The 14,333-nt window shown below is 42.0% G+C and overlaps 1 protein-coding gene across 6 annotated transcripts in view; it reads left to right on the top strand.

The window, feature by feature from the left end:
• Window positions 1-14,333, top strand: part of CADM2 (cell adhesion molecule 2) — a 1,018,160-nt gene that overhangs the window by 830,461 nt on the left and 173,366 nt on the right. The window lies entirely within an intron of this gene.

Below are 14,333 nucleotides of genomic sequence, written 5' to 3'. Positions count from 1 at the left end.
GTTTTTTAAAGAAGCCTTATTGAAGGCACAGAAAGAAACCATCCTGATGCGTAGCAAGAGAGGCAAACATGGTAGGAGACCGGATTGGCTTACAGGGGAAATCCTTGGTGAACTTAAGCACAAAAAGGAAGCTTACAAAAAGTGGAAACATGGACAAATGACCAGGGAGGGGTTTAAATATATAGCTCGAGAATGCCAGGGGGTTATCAGGAAGGCGAAAGCGCAAATGGAATTGCGACTGGCTAAGGATATGAAGGACAACAAGAAAGGTTTCTACAGGCATGTTAACAAGAAGGTGATCAGAGAGGCTGTGCGGCCTCTACTGGACGAAGGAGGTAACCTAGGCTGTGTCCAGACTCAGGGGTTTTTTCGAAAAAAGTAGCCTTTTTTCGAAAATACTTCCCCTGCGTCCAGACTCAAGCCGCGTTCTTTCGAAATTAATTCGAAAGAACGCGGCGTTTCTTTCGATGGCGGTAAACCTCAATTTACGAGAAAGAATGCCTTCTTTCGAAAGTTCCTCTTTCGAAAGAAGGCGTTCTTCAATGTAAATAGGGCGTCTTCAAAAGAGAGCATCCAGACTCACTGGATGCTTTCTTTCGAAAAAGCAAGCCGCTTTTTCGAAATTTCTCCGTGCAGTCTAGACGCTCTCTTTCGAAAGAGGCTCTTTCGAAAGAAGCCTGCAGTCTAGACATAGCCCTAGAGACAGATGATGTGGGGAAAGCTTAAGTACTCAATGCTTTCTTTGCCTCTGTATTCACGGACAAGGTGGGCTCCTGGACTAATGCGGTAAGTGACTCAAGATGGGATGAAGATGGACAGCCCTTGGTGGGTAAAGAACAGGTTAGGAACTATTTAGAAAAGCTAAACGTATACAAATCCATGGGTCCGGACTTAATGCATCCGAGGGCGCTGTGGGAGTTGGCAAATGTCATTGAGGAGCCTTTGGCCATTATATTTGAAAAGTCGTGGAGAAATCCCGGATGATTGGAAAAAGGCAAATGTAGTGCCAGTCTTCAAAAAAGGGAAGAAGGACGATCCAGGGAACTATAGGCTGGTCAGTCTTACTGCAGTTCCTGGAAAAATCATGGAAGGGATCCTTAAGGAATCCATTTTGAAGCACTTGGAAGACAGGAAAGTGATTAGGAATAGTCAGCATGGATTCACAAAGGGCAAGTTGTGCCTGACCAATCTGATTAGTTTCTATGATGAGGTAACTGGCTCTGTGGATGTGGGAAAGTCAGTGGATGTCATATACCTTGACTTTAGCAAGGCTTTTGATACAGTCTCCCACAATATGCTTGCCAGCAAGTTAAGGCAATGTGGATTGGATAAATGGACGGTAAGATGGATGGAAGGATGGCTAGAAGGGTAGGATTGTGGTCGGTTTCTAGCAGAGTGCCCCAAGGTTCGGTTCTAGGACCGGTTTTTTTTCAATATCTTTATTAATGACCTGGATGACGGGATGGATTGCACCCTCAGCAAGTTTGCAGATGACACTAAGCTAGGGGGAGAGGTAGTTACATTTGAGGGCAGAGATAGGGTCCAGAGTGACTTGGACAAATTTGAGGATTGGGCCACAAGAAATCTGATGAGGTTCAACAAGGACAAGTGCAGAGTTCTGCACTTGGGACAGAAGAATCCCAAGCATTGTTACAGGCTGGGGACCAACCAGCTAAGTAGTAGTTCTGCAGAAAAGAACCTGGGGGTTAAGTGGATGAGAAGCTGGATATGAGTCAACAGTGTACCCTTGTAGCCACGAAGGCTAATGGCATATTTGGTTGCATTAAGAGGAGCATTGCCAGCAGATCCAGAGATGTCATTATTACCCTTTATTCGGCTCTAGTGAAGCCACATCTGGAGTATTATGTCCAGTTCTGGGCTCCTCACTATAGAAAGACTGTGGATGCATTGGAGAGGGTCCAGCGGAGGGCAACCAAAATGATTAGGGGGTTGGAGCATATGACCTATGAGGAGAGGCTGAGGGAGTTGGGTCTGTTTGGTCTGCAGAAGCGAAGAGTGAGGGGGGATTAGATAGCTGCCTTCAACTTCCTGAAGGGAGGTTCCAAAGAGGATGGAGTAAGGCTGTTCTCAGTAATGACAGATGGCAGAACAAAGAGCAGTGGTCTCAAGTTGAGGTGGGTGAGGTCCAAGTTGGATATTAGGAAAAACTATTTCACTAGGAGGGTGGTGAAACACTGGAATGGGTTACATAGGGAAGTAGTGGAGTCTCCATCCCTAGAAGTGTTTAAGTCTTGGCTTGACAAAGCCCTGGCTGGGTTGATTTAGTTGGGATTGGTCCTACCTAGAGCAGGGAGCTGGACTTGATGACCTTCTGAGGTCTCTTCCAGCTCTATGGTTCTATGATTCTATGAACTCAGACTGTCCCCAGGGAGTAGCTGTTGGCCGGGCAGCATGGTCTTGCCCCCACTCCCCAGGCCGGCCCTGGAGAGAGCCAGCAGCTGCCCCTTTGCCCTGCCCTGAGCCTCCCCTCATTCCCTACTCTGACTTCTGCACTCCCTACTCTGAGCCACTCTTGTCCCTCAACCCTGATACCTGCATTCCCCACCCGAGCCCCTCTTCAGCCCCCAGTCCTGACTCTTGCAGCCCCAGTCACTGTTCTGAGCCCCTCCTCGCACCCCCAGTCTCCTGCTCTGAATCTATCCTAAGCCCCCCAAACCTAATTCCTACACTCCCCCACTCACACCTCCAGCCCCCAGTCCTGGAGGATCTGAGCAATGCCAGGTAAATCTTCTAGTATGAATATACACACATTTTTACACTGTCTGGTTTTGAGTGAAAGTGTTCTGCCAGTAGACATTTAATAGACGTGTAATGTGAGCCATAGGTGGACCTGCAGGGGTTAAATTTGTCCTCCTCTAGGCCAGCCTTGAAGACTACTAGCAAAAACATTGGGTGTTCTTTATCAGACAGCCTTCACCAGCCCAAACTCCCCTTGCTAAGACCCTCGTATGGGATAAATAATATGACCTCAGCTCTCAGCCCCGTGGGAACGTTGAAAGTGGCATTGGGCCAACTCGCGCACACTTGGTAGGCAGCTAAAGAATAAGATCTGCTGAGGGTCTCACTCCTCTGGGAGTTTTACCAGGGATGTAGAACTTGAGAGGTGCCCTGGATCCCCCAGCTGGAGCCACGTCCACTGTGGCCTGGTGCAAGGTGACCGGAATGGGACTTCCCGCAGAACTGAAGGAGCGTAAGCAGTTCTAAGTGCCTGTTGCTCACTTACATGCATTGCTTTGCCTATGCTAATTATTTAGATTATTTTGCAGTAGCTGTGTAACTATTTGGCAGTATTATGCCTGTAATAGTAATAATGTAGTGAGATTGTATTTTGCAGTGGCTGTGTAATTATTGGGATTACTTTGCAGTAGCCGTGTAACCATTTGGCAGTAATAAGCCTGTAATAATAGTGATGTAGTGAGATTAATAGAAGCAACTATCCTAATCAACTCCGTCTTGAAGTGAATCCACAACCCTGTTGGGCCCTGGCCCTGTGACTTGACAATATGAAATAAAATATCCTTAATGAGTTAAAATAGATACACATCCATCTCTTCTAGCCCAATCCTGCAATTCTTCTAGCAATCAGTGAGAGATTTCCCAAAGTAAGGACTGGGAGATTGAGTCCTTAGTTTGTTTGGAAGAGGAGAGAGGACAAGTGTTTGTGGGTTTCAATAGTGTCTTAGGTTTTCTCATAGAGATTTTCAACATCAAGATAATAGTTTTATATAATATTCACTTTAGCTTGACAATACCATAGAAATATTAGGTGCTGTTAACAGCGGAGATTAAACCAGCAAATTTGTGCCCTGCTAATTTAGCTTTGAGTGATGTTCTTCATGTCAGAGCCCACGAGCAGAGATTTAGTAATTATCCTCAAGGCTTGTCTAACAAGGGGATGTTACCTCAGAATAACTTTATTTGTTCTGATTAAAGTGCCTTGTGTCCACACACAGTTTAAAAAAACTGAATTATTTGGCACCAGAGGTAGCAGTAATTAATCTGTTTGGATTAAAATAAACTCTTCTTAGCTGTGAGTTCGGGTGCTTTAAGGTTTATGTGAATGAATTTCTAAGCACTCTGCTTCTGGCAGTCTGCCCAGTGCTGTTCCACCCTTTATTGCTTCACACCTAGCTCAGCCTGTCTGTGTACCTTTGTGCCATCCACTGCTCTAAAGTTATCTTGACTGAATATCCTCTTGCTAATTAAATGCTGGCACGCAGCCAGGTGTGGTCTTTTTTTGATTTCAGATAGTGGTTAGTTCATGTGCCCAGAATTACATAGCTATTATAACACTGTGCTGGCACGTGCATGCTTGAAGTGCTCCAGTCCCATCTGGAGAATAGTCTCTGGAATGTATATAACTGCAAGATATCATAAGAGCAAATGAAGGTGAGGAGGCGCCAGGTCACAGCAAAGGAACCCCCGCCATGAGCACCCGCGTTGTGTTTTTGCAGTTAATGTTATCATTGCATCCACACATGAGGTGGCCAAGAACAGTATAACATGGCAGAGTAAGTGGTTACACAAGAACCCCATGCATACAGCCAGACTGACACTGATGTGCTCAAGAAGTCTACCAGCAAACAGACAGGAAATGCTTCAGGGGGTAGCTGAGTTAGTCTGTACAGGATAAACTTAAACAACAATGAATAGGCTGCTAGCACTTTAAAGACTAACAAAACATGTAGATGGTATCATGAGCTTTCGTGGACAGAGCCCACTTCTTGCTGCAGCTGGGAGCTCTCCCAGTAAGTAGAATATGCTGTATTACAGTACTCCTATGTAAGGGGATTCGAACAACTTTTTCTGCATATTGACAACCTTCTCAGAGTTACTCATATATGTAATTTCCATTTCACCTCTGCAACACCTGAGAGCCCCCCATCTTGGTAGATAGCAACTCTGCATGTGTTCCTGCCTTTCTGTATTCTGTGCCTCTTGAGGACTTGCCTCAGGGTAGCATCCTCAAATATAAGGATAGCCTGCAGCGGGATGTGTGTAATTACTAACGTGCCCCTTGCTGCCCTTCCCACCTACTCACTCACCTCACAGCATTAGCACTGAGGTAGAAGGAGGAAGTAATTTGGAAAAGATGTCATCCATCTGAAGCAAACCCCAGAGTGGGAAGAGAAGATGAGAATGGCATTCCAACATTCTGGGAAAGCAACATTTTTTAAAAGAACGAATCGTCTGGTAGCTGTTTATAGACTAACAAAACATGTAGATAGTATCCTGAGCTTTCGTGGGCACAGCCCACTTCTTCAGATGACTGAAGTTTGGGGTTTTTTGTTAAGCTTCTCAACATTTTGTAATGGGTTTGGCACAGAAAACAGCACCAAGACAATAAAAATGAAAGTATGCTTTCCCTGGCTGCCTTTAGCACCTTCAATGCCACAGCCTAAACACAGCGGCTTTATCATTCATTGAAAGTCTTACAAACCTTTGACTGAAATGAGAGACCACAAGAGATGTTCAGGGAACTAGTGACTGCATCCCAAGGGAGGGCCATCAAAGCAAAAGGGTAGAGGGATGGCTTATGGAATGATCCCAAAGGCTCAAAAGGGAACTGATGGCCCTGGAAAAGGACATGATACACCTGGGCTACGTCTACACTGGCATGATTTTCTGGAAATGCTTTTAACGGAAAAGTTTTCCGTTAAAAGAATTTTCGGAAAAGCGCGTCTAGATTGGCAGGACACTTTTCTGCAAAAAAGCCCCGATCGCCATTTTCATGATCGGGGCTTTTTTTTGCAGAAAACAAATCTCTGCTATCTACACTGGCCCTTTTGCGCAAAAGTTTTTCGGAAAAAGACTTTTGCCCGAACGGGAGCAGCATAGTATTTCCACAAAAGCACTGACAATCTTACATGAGATCATCAGTGCTTTTGCAGAAATTCAAGTGGCCAGTGTAGACAGCTGGCAAGTTTTTCTGGAAAAGTGGCTGATTTTCCAGAAAAACTGGCCAGTCTAGACACAGCCCAGATGCAGAAGGAAGTAGCTGTGCTGGAGCAAATTTTGTTACAAACCTCCAGCAGAGCATCCCTATGTAGCCCTGTCCAGATTGGGTCATACCTTTCAATCAATCAAATTTCAGTTCCTTCCCATATCAGTCAGCTCCATCCATACTTTGGGATGGAAAAGGAAAATAGTTTCTAGCAGAAATTTATGAATAACACTTTGGACGTGCAAAAAGTTCCACTGATCTCAAGTTTTCATCACATTCTTTAACTCTTTTAAATCCAAGTGATGTAGTTTGTTACCTCTGTTATGTTTGCTAACTCAATATAAAAGATTATAAAAGCACGAGTGAAAAAAATCATTCAGGGTCAGCTCTCCCTATAATATCAAACCCACTCTCCCAGTATCAAATCCTGATAAAATCAGTAAACCATCATATATTGGTAATTTCCTTGGTTACAGTATGTTCGTTATCCCAGAGTAGCTCCTGATCTCAAAGTAAGCACACATGCCACTTGAGGCATTTTTCTGAGGCAACTTCTCCAGCCGCCTATAATGTTCAGAAAGTCTTTCCTGAAAGTCACAGAATCCATGACCTCTGTGGAACAAAAACACTAACCCAGTGAAGCAGAAGGGAAGCTGGGTCTCTGAGAATGACAGGATGAATCATAACTCCATCAAATATCCATAGTGAGGTGCAGAGCAGGAGTTCCCTTGATCATTGCAGAAAACAGTCCTGAGCTTCTAAAGATCCTAGAAATACAGACGTTTCCAGACCACCTCTCATTAATACTGGTGAATGCTCAATAGTGATCAAGGAGGCCTTGTAGGCCCATAGGAAAATTCCTCTTCCTGTTGATGGTCTTGGTGTGGGTGCAGTGAGCAAAGAACAAGAACATCTGTAGCTTCTACATAGTTTGGAAATCCCATCACATCAAAACAAGCAATAACCTCTTTTATGGCCTGGCCTGGCAGCTGCTTCTGAGTAACACTGCATATCTCCATGACAACACCCCAATAGCTAATGTACCAACATCAAACTGGTTAGGCGATGACAGCTACACTCTTCTCCTTGCTGAGTGGTGCCCTTATGTTGATGTTCTGTCATTGTAGCTCAAGAGCAAACTGCACAGATGTTTAGTAAACTAGCTTTTTGTTGCCACTTCTGGTCATCCCAGTTGTGCATTCTGATCCCGTCCCAACAGACACTACTAGCTGGCTGAGCTCAAGTGACACTTCACTAAGTAAACGTGCTCCAGATAAATGCCCTGTAAAAACAATTGCCCGATTTCATCATCCTGCTCCTCTTCCACCTGCAGCTGTGTCATCACAGCACCCAGAGGCCTTCAAGGCAGCCAGCCTAACTCTACTCAGCTGTACAATTGTCAATTCAAGTACATCATCATGTTCAAATGAAACACTGTCCTGATCATGAAACTCAGCAGTGTGTCCTTGATCTCTGATACAATGGCACTGGCAAAAATACGATGAATTAGGGGCTTTCAGAAGTAGGATCATGGAAATTTGTTATTTTGGCGCCAAGTCCCAGAATTCTGGTAGGCACCATAGGCATCTGACAATGCATCACGATAAAAATTTCAGAATTCATAGAGCTGAGCAGCACAACGTTGCACCATAGAATATCTGCCCAGACTGCTATAGGGTTAATTTGAAAAAGTACATAGTTGTATGGCCACAATTAACAAGGAAAATACTTTAAACTCACATAACAGTGGTATGAATACCAGCTCAATATAGTATACTTAAAGCAAACCAAGATCATCTGCTTTAGCATCTTCATTTAGATGTGCCCTTACATTGTAAATTACTCCTTCAGTTAGAAATTTCTTACTTATGAGATTAACTTTTGTAGTTCAAATAGAACCATCAGTGCTTAGAAATAAATCATGAAGGTAAGTATTTTGGGCCCTTGCTTTCTTCTTCTATGAATTTTTTTCTACTTTATAGTTATACTTGAAATCAACACTCTTTTTGTAAACAGAGTGGCTAAGTACATGTGACTTCATCCAGGTAATGGATATGAGAAAGAGAAGATATATGACATTAAATGACAGGGTTTTATTGGTAACTTATGGAATGATGGAGTGAAATGAAATCTGCCCAAAATTATGGGGCTGTGTAAGATAAATACTCTAAATGAGTACACGGAAAGATTAAGTAAAGAAGCCTTTATAAGCCCATGCACCAGGTTTAGTTAGGAATTTATTGGACAACAACCTGATAAAAGTAAAACCTTTAATAGTATTGATATCAATATATATTTTTCATTTTCCCCTCCCACATCTTCTAATTTATTACTGGGATTGTGCAAACCAAATCAGATAAAACCAAATAAATCAGAATCCTGTCTCCACTTGAAATGAACTTGAGATTTATTTAAAAAAAATCGGTTAACTCTTTTTACAGTGCAGTACTGTTTTTGAGCACTTCTACTCACTCTCATTGTTATGGCCAGGTGCAAAAGAGCAGAATTATGGGATTGCCTGTTCTTGTGATACCCTGTTTCTTTTGGTCAGGTTGTAAGTATCTTGAGAGAGAGAACATGGTCAGCACTTAAAATCTGATGATAAAGTGTGTCTTTCCCAGCCCTATTTTGCAGACTACATATATTAAGAAAATGTACATAAAGTTGGAGGTAAACATCCAGAATTTTGGGTGATTATCTGAACTTAAACCCTCCAATTTGTTGAGATTCACCCATCACTAATTTATATTCTCTCTCACCTGAATCTAATCCATCCATATCTCATGGTCTGTTTGCCGGAAGGGAGTCTTACTGTCATTGTCTTGCTAAAGGATTTGGTGGCATGCTAGTTCATGCTTGCCCAATGGGGATTAGAAATGGCATGACATTCTTGCCAAGTCTATTTTTCCACTGACACTTACTGTCAATGATAAACTTAAGATCGAATAACATTCTCGGTGGCATTTCTCAGAAGTTTGTTGTTAGACTAGCTGCCACTGATTATTATGTAGGAGGGTTTTTTTTTAATAAACTATAAAAATAAAACAAAATAAATCTCAGGGAAATATTTAGCTGTATTATATACTTCTGTTCTCACACTCAGAAATCTTCTTCTGTTTTGTTATGAACTGATCAGAAGTGAAGTACTGTCCCTATAAAAGTTTGTTTGGTGCTGCAGTAATTTACGGTATTATACAGCATATTTTGACTCTCTCCCTCCAGGCACAAGTTCAGGAGGCTTTCTTTGAATCTTTGAAATGAAATCAAACCTGTTTAAATTTCACACACAATCATAGTGATTCTAAAATGGCAGCAGTAATGTGGCCAATGCCACAAGACACACTGAAAGATTCTTCAGCATGTCTCATAAGCTGACCATACTTCCCAAAAGACAACACTAATGCATTAAATATGTATTAGGTAAAAAAGATATTATGCTGATATCTGTGATCGCTTGTGATGCAATTTGGGGTACATTCTCAATCAGCAGTCTCGGAGATCTGCAATGAAATGTTAGCTTAGCAAACTTGTAGCTATCAGCTAGTGGTGCAGGTAAATAAAATTTCTTGCTGGCATGGGAAGGGTGGTCACACCAGCTAAGAGGAGGGCATGTGATCTCCCCATATGATACCCCTTGTGACTTCATCTGCTTCTAGTCTGGGACCATCATGTTCTTCCCCTCCCTGTCTCTCATTACCTGGGAGAGTGTTGAGGGCAGAATGGCAGCTGGAGGAGCTGTCGCCAGTTCTGCACCTTTCCCCACATCCCTCCCAGCAGGGAAAGGAGCAGAATTCTTAGCTCTACCCCTTCATGGAGCTGCTGCATCTCTGTGTCCAGGGGCAGGGATGCGGCTGGCAGTTCTGCTGCTTTTCCCATTGGAAATGTCAGGGAAGAAAGGAGCAGAACAGTGGCAGGTCCTCTGCTGCTGTAGTGAATCCCATAGGGTTGCCAGATGGTTTCAACAAAAATACAGGACACACTTGACATTACATCACAATCTACATTACATCTTATTTAAAAAATACCGGACATTTATATTTTCTCATTTACATTTTCTCAATTTGTTTCCCAAACAGAAAGCTCAAATACTGGACTGTCCAGTTCAAAACCAGACACTTGGCAACCCTAAAATCCCAGCCCCTCCTGCCAGGCCTGTAAACAGAGATGCAACAGCCTGCAGAAAACAATTCTCCATAACTGAAGGTTACAGCCTTCTACATCTGAAAAAATAACTAGGTTACATACCATGAACCAGAGAATATTGCCAGTGGAAAAATATGAACCAATTTAGAGTGGGTTTTAAGCATTTTAGCTAGCCAGTTAGTGATACCACTTCAATCATAGATTTATTATTTTTTCATTCAAAGTTTGAGTGAATTCTGCTGTACAAAATGTGTTACTTTCACATTTGTTTATGTGAGATATGTCTAAACAGCCATAAAATTAGAATGTGACCAAGATCCTACTTTTATACACACAAAAAACTTCTCATGCAGAGGTCCATATATCATATCAATAATATTAATCACCTATTCATATATACTTTTTAATGATAATTAGTTTAATTATCTAGCTCACTTATTATGTAAACACTCTTAATAAGTAAAATTATCTTGTTTAAGCTTTTCAGATTAAAGAACAATTGAAACAAATGAAACAGAAGATACTTAGAGTAAGCAGTAAAGGATAATATCTGTGAACGTGAAAGTTCAGTGCCCTAATTTGCATGTTTAAATGAGATCAATTAGGTTAATGATGGATGAAAATAAGAAATGTATGATTTAAATGTAAAATAATTCAAAAACTTGTGAGTTCATTAAATGCCAAACTTCCATCTTTCAAAGGGGCTATCTAGATCAAAGGGTTAATGTACAACCCTCACCTTTACCATCTGGAGGCTTATATTTAAATATGGATTATAAGTGAAATATAATACAATGTAATTTATTTTTCTCTGACATCTTTTATGCAAAGATGTCACAGAATGTTTCATAGGTTATTGCATTCTGCATAGAAATACAAATAATGGTTGTGGGCAGAACATTTCATGCATATGTCATCTGTATTTATGACAGGGTCAAATAAAACAATAAGGCAAGCTTCAGGGAGAATGATTGAAAACACTGAAACTGGCAGGCTTGGTGGTGTTATTGTTGTTGTTATTGTTATTATTTTATTTCGGATGAATGAGTTAATTAATATAGGCCACAGAGACAATATTTGTCTTGGGATGGGATCTGAGAAAAGTTAGGCAATTGAAAGATGTTGTAAATGATGTTTGTAACAAGGTGCTATTTGTAACAAGGTTAAACCTCTCATCTTGTAGATGAGCAGGGGGAATGATCAATTGCAAAAATATATATATATATATAAAATATATATATGAGGGATGAGGGGAAACAGAAAGAAAGAAGTCTCATTTTTGAGTACTAAACCAGTCGCCTATTAGATATTGTTAAAATTCTGTCTGATCCTGGAAACAATGCATGTCCTGAAATACCCAGAAGATTAGAATAATGGATTCCCTGAAAATCAAATATTCCCACCCAAAGTAATGTATGTTTTTCAGGATGCATAAAATGGTCCTGTTTGTGATAGGCTGGCACAGGCCTTTCCCTCAAAAGCAGAACAGAGCATTTAGCACATTGGCAGTGAAATCTGTGTCTATAGGAGAAGGTAAAAACAACCATATTGGGTCAGAGCAATCGTTCACTTAGCTCAGTCTCATGTCTTCTGACAGTGGCCAGTGCCATGAGCCTCAAAAAGAATGAGCAGAACAGGGCAATTATTAAGTGATCCATTCCCTGCCTTCCAGTACCAGATTTTGGCAGTCAGAAATTTAGGGAAATCCTATTAATGAGTTTTCATCCCAGATCATCTTGGCTAATAGCTATGGATGAATCTACCCTCCATTAACTCATCTAATTCTTTTTTGAAATCAGGGGTATTTTGGACTTCAAAACACACAAGTTAATAAGTTCCACTGGTTGACTCTGTGTTTTGTGAAGTACTTCCTTATGTTGTTTTTAACCTGCTACCTACTAATTCCATCAGGTGATCCCCTGTAGTGCCTGTGTTTTATGTGAAGGGGTAAACACCACCTTTTTATTCACTTTCTCCACACCAATCAAAATTTCATAGACATCTATCATATGCCCCATTAATAACCTCTTTGCTCAGCTGAAGAGCCCCAGTCTTTTAAATCTCTTCTCATATGGAAGCTGCTCCATACCTCTAATAATTTTTGTTGACCTTCTCTAAAACTTTTCCAATTTTGATCTATCTTTTTTTAAATACACCCCAGGTTAATTAATAGTATAGACAATTGGATCTATTTTAGAGGAATGGTAGCACAATGTATGCTTACTCGGAAAGAGCAATTTTAAGACCTGTCTTCTATGTCATCTCTGAAAATCTTGAAAAGCATTTAGACTAGATAGAGAAGGTAGAGTTAAGCATCCATATGATAGGTAAATGGTCATCCTAATGGAGAGGAACCAATGCTAAGATTATAGTTTTTTGGGGAACGATTACCATTATAAAAATGTATTCAAATGTTTGCTATGGATTTCTGAGAATCAAGTTAAACCATAGGATCTGTGATAGAAATGCAGCCATGTTAGTCTGGTGTAGCTAAAACAGAAAATAGGACTATATAGCACTTTAAAGACTAACAAGATGGTTTATTAAGTGATGAGTTTTCGTGGGCCAGACCCACTTCCTCAGATCAAATAGTGGAAGAAAATTGTCACAAGGTTTATCACCCTTTCTCCTGATATTTTATGTATAGAGGTAGGTGGGTGGGCAACAGAGCATCTTTCTCTCCCCCACCCCCTTCCCTTCTCCTGTTTATTTTGAGTTTTCTTATCCCCTAGTCGTAACTCCGGTCATCTGAAGAAGTGGGCTGTGCCCATGAAAGCTCATGATACCATCTACGTGTTTTATTAGTCTATAAAGTGCTACCAGACCATTTGCTTGCTGTTTTTTTCTGTAACAGACTAACTCGGCTACCCCTTGAAGCTCCTAAGAGTTAAAGTCAGACATGACAGTACGGTGGTGGGCCATAAACAAACACAATCCAAAAACTGATCGGAGGTGGGGAATAGACAAAAAAAGATTGTTAAAAGATGCTAGGATGTGCATACCTTTTTTGGTTCTGTTAAATTACTACTGTTGCTAAAAAAAAAATCATTGTTTTGTCATGTTACTTATGAAAATTTAATTCAAGTGAGATAAAAGAAAAAATATAATTAAATTGGCTTGGGGAAGCACAGACAATAAATGCAGTGGTGACGTTTTATATATAAAGAGAGATTGGCAAAACTGGTGTTTTATAGATGTAAAAGGCAGCATGAATTAAGAGCTTAAGTAATCAATAGGTTACAAAATTATGGCTCATGGTATACTTGAGGTCATAGAGCAGACCAGAAGCAGATTCTTCGAGTGATTGCTCATGTGCATTCCAATTAGGTGTGTGCGCGCAGCATGCACGCATCGTCGGAAGTTTTCCCCTCACCAGTACCCTTTGGGCCAGCGGGGAGCCTCCTGGAGTGGTGCCAGTATATCGGCCCATATATACCCTTGCTGGCCCCCTCACCCACCCAGTTAGTTCTTACCACCTTGACGGTCATTGGAATAACCCTCAGCTCATCTAGCAATAGTTGTCTTCAGTATTGTCTCTGTTTCTTCAGTTAGCTTAAGTACCTGCAGTTAAGATAAAGACTCTTTTGTTGTTGTTCGTTGTTTTCGTTGCCGTTCCCCGCCACAGCACTCCCTGGCATGCCCGGCCAGCAAGGCTTTAAGTCCTGCAAAAAGTGTCACAAGCCTATGCCCCATGGTGACCCTCATTCCTCGTCTTTAAAGTGCTTGGGAGAGACGTACCTCACTGAAGCCTGCAAAATCTGCAAGGCGTTCAAGCCGCGAATGAAATGCGCAAGAGAGTCGCGTCTTAAGATCATCCTTATGAAGGTAGCTCTCTGGCTGGTACTGGCTCTGGAGTCAGCATTGGGTCCTCAAAGTGCACCGGCATCCATGCGGGACTCCCCCATGCACCATGCCTCACCGGCACCGCAGAGACTTCGACACCAGTCTGTCTCCGGCACTACAGAAGAGGAGGAGGCCTAAAGGGGGACAGTCCCCTGATAGGCACACACCCTCCGTGCACCTTGCAGTGGGGCACGCAGCACCAGCAAGTCTGGACCCCATACCTTCCAGGTCGGATGGACCTTCCTCACAGCATAGGGAGCCGAGCCCCTTGGAGGACTTTCCTGAACCCTCCACAGCGGAGGCCTTAGAAGTGGCAAGAGTGCTCATAGACTCTTTCCCCTCGCCACCCCCTACTCCAACGCCTTCCAGGCAACACGGGACA

Source organism: Pelodiscus sinensis, chromosome 1 (genome assembly GCF_052426305.1).
Source record: "Pelodiscus sinensis isolate ZL-2025 chromosome 1, ASM5242630v1, whole genome shotgun sequence".
NCBI lineage: Eukaryota > Metazoa > Chordata > Testudines > Trionychidae > Pelodiscus > Pelodiscus sinensis.
Note: the sequence above shows the minus strand (reverse complement) of the source record. Positions and strands in the feature narration are given on the sequence as shown.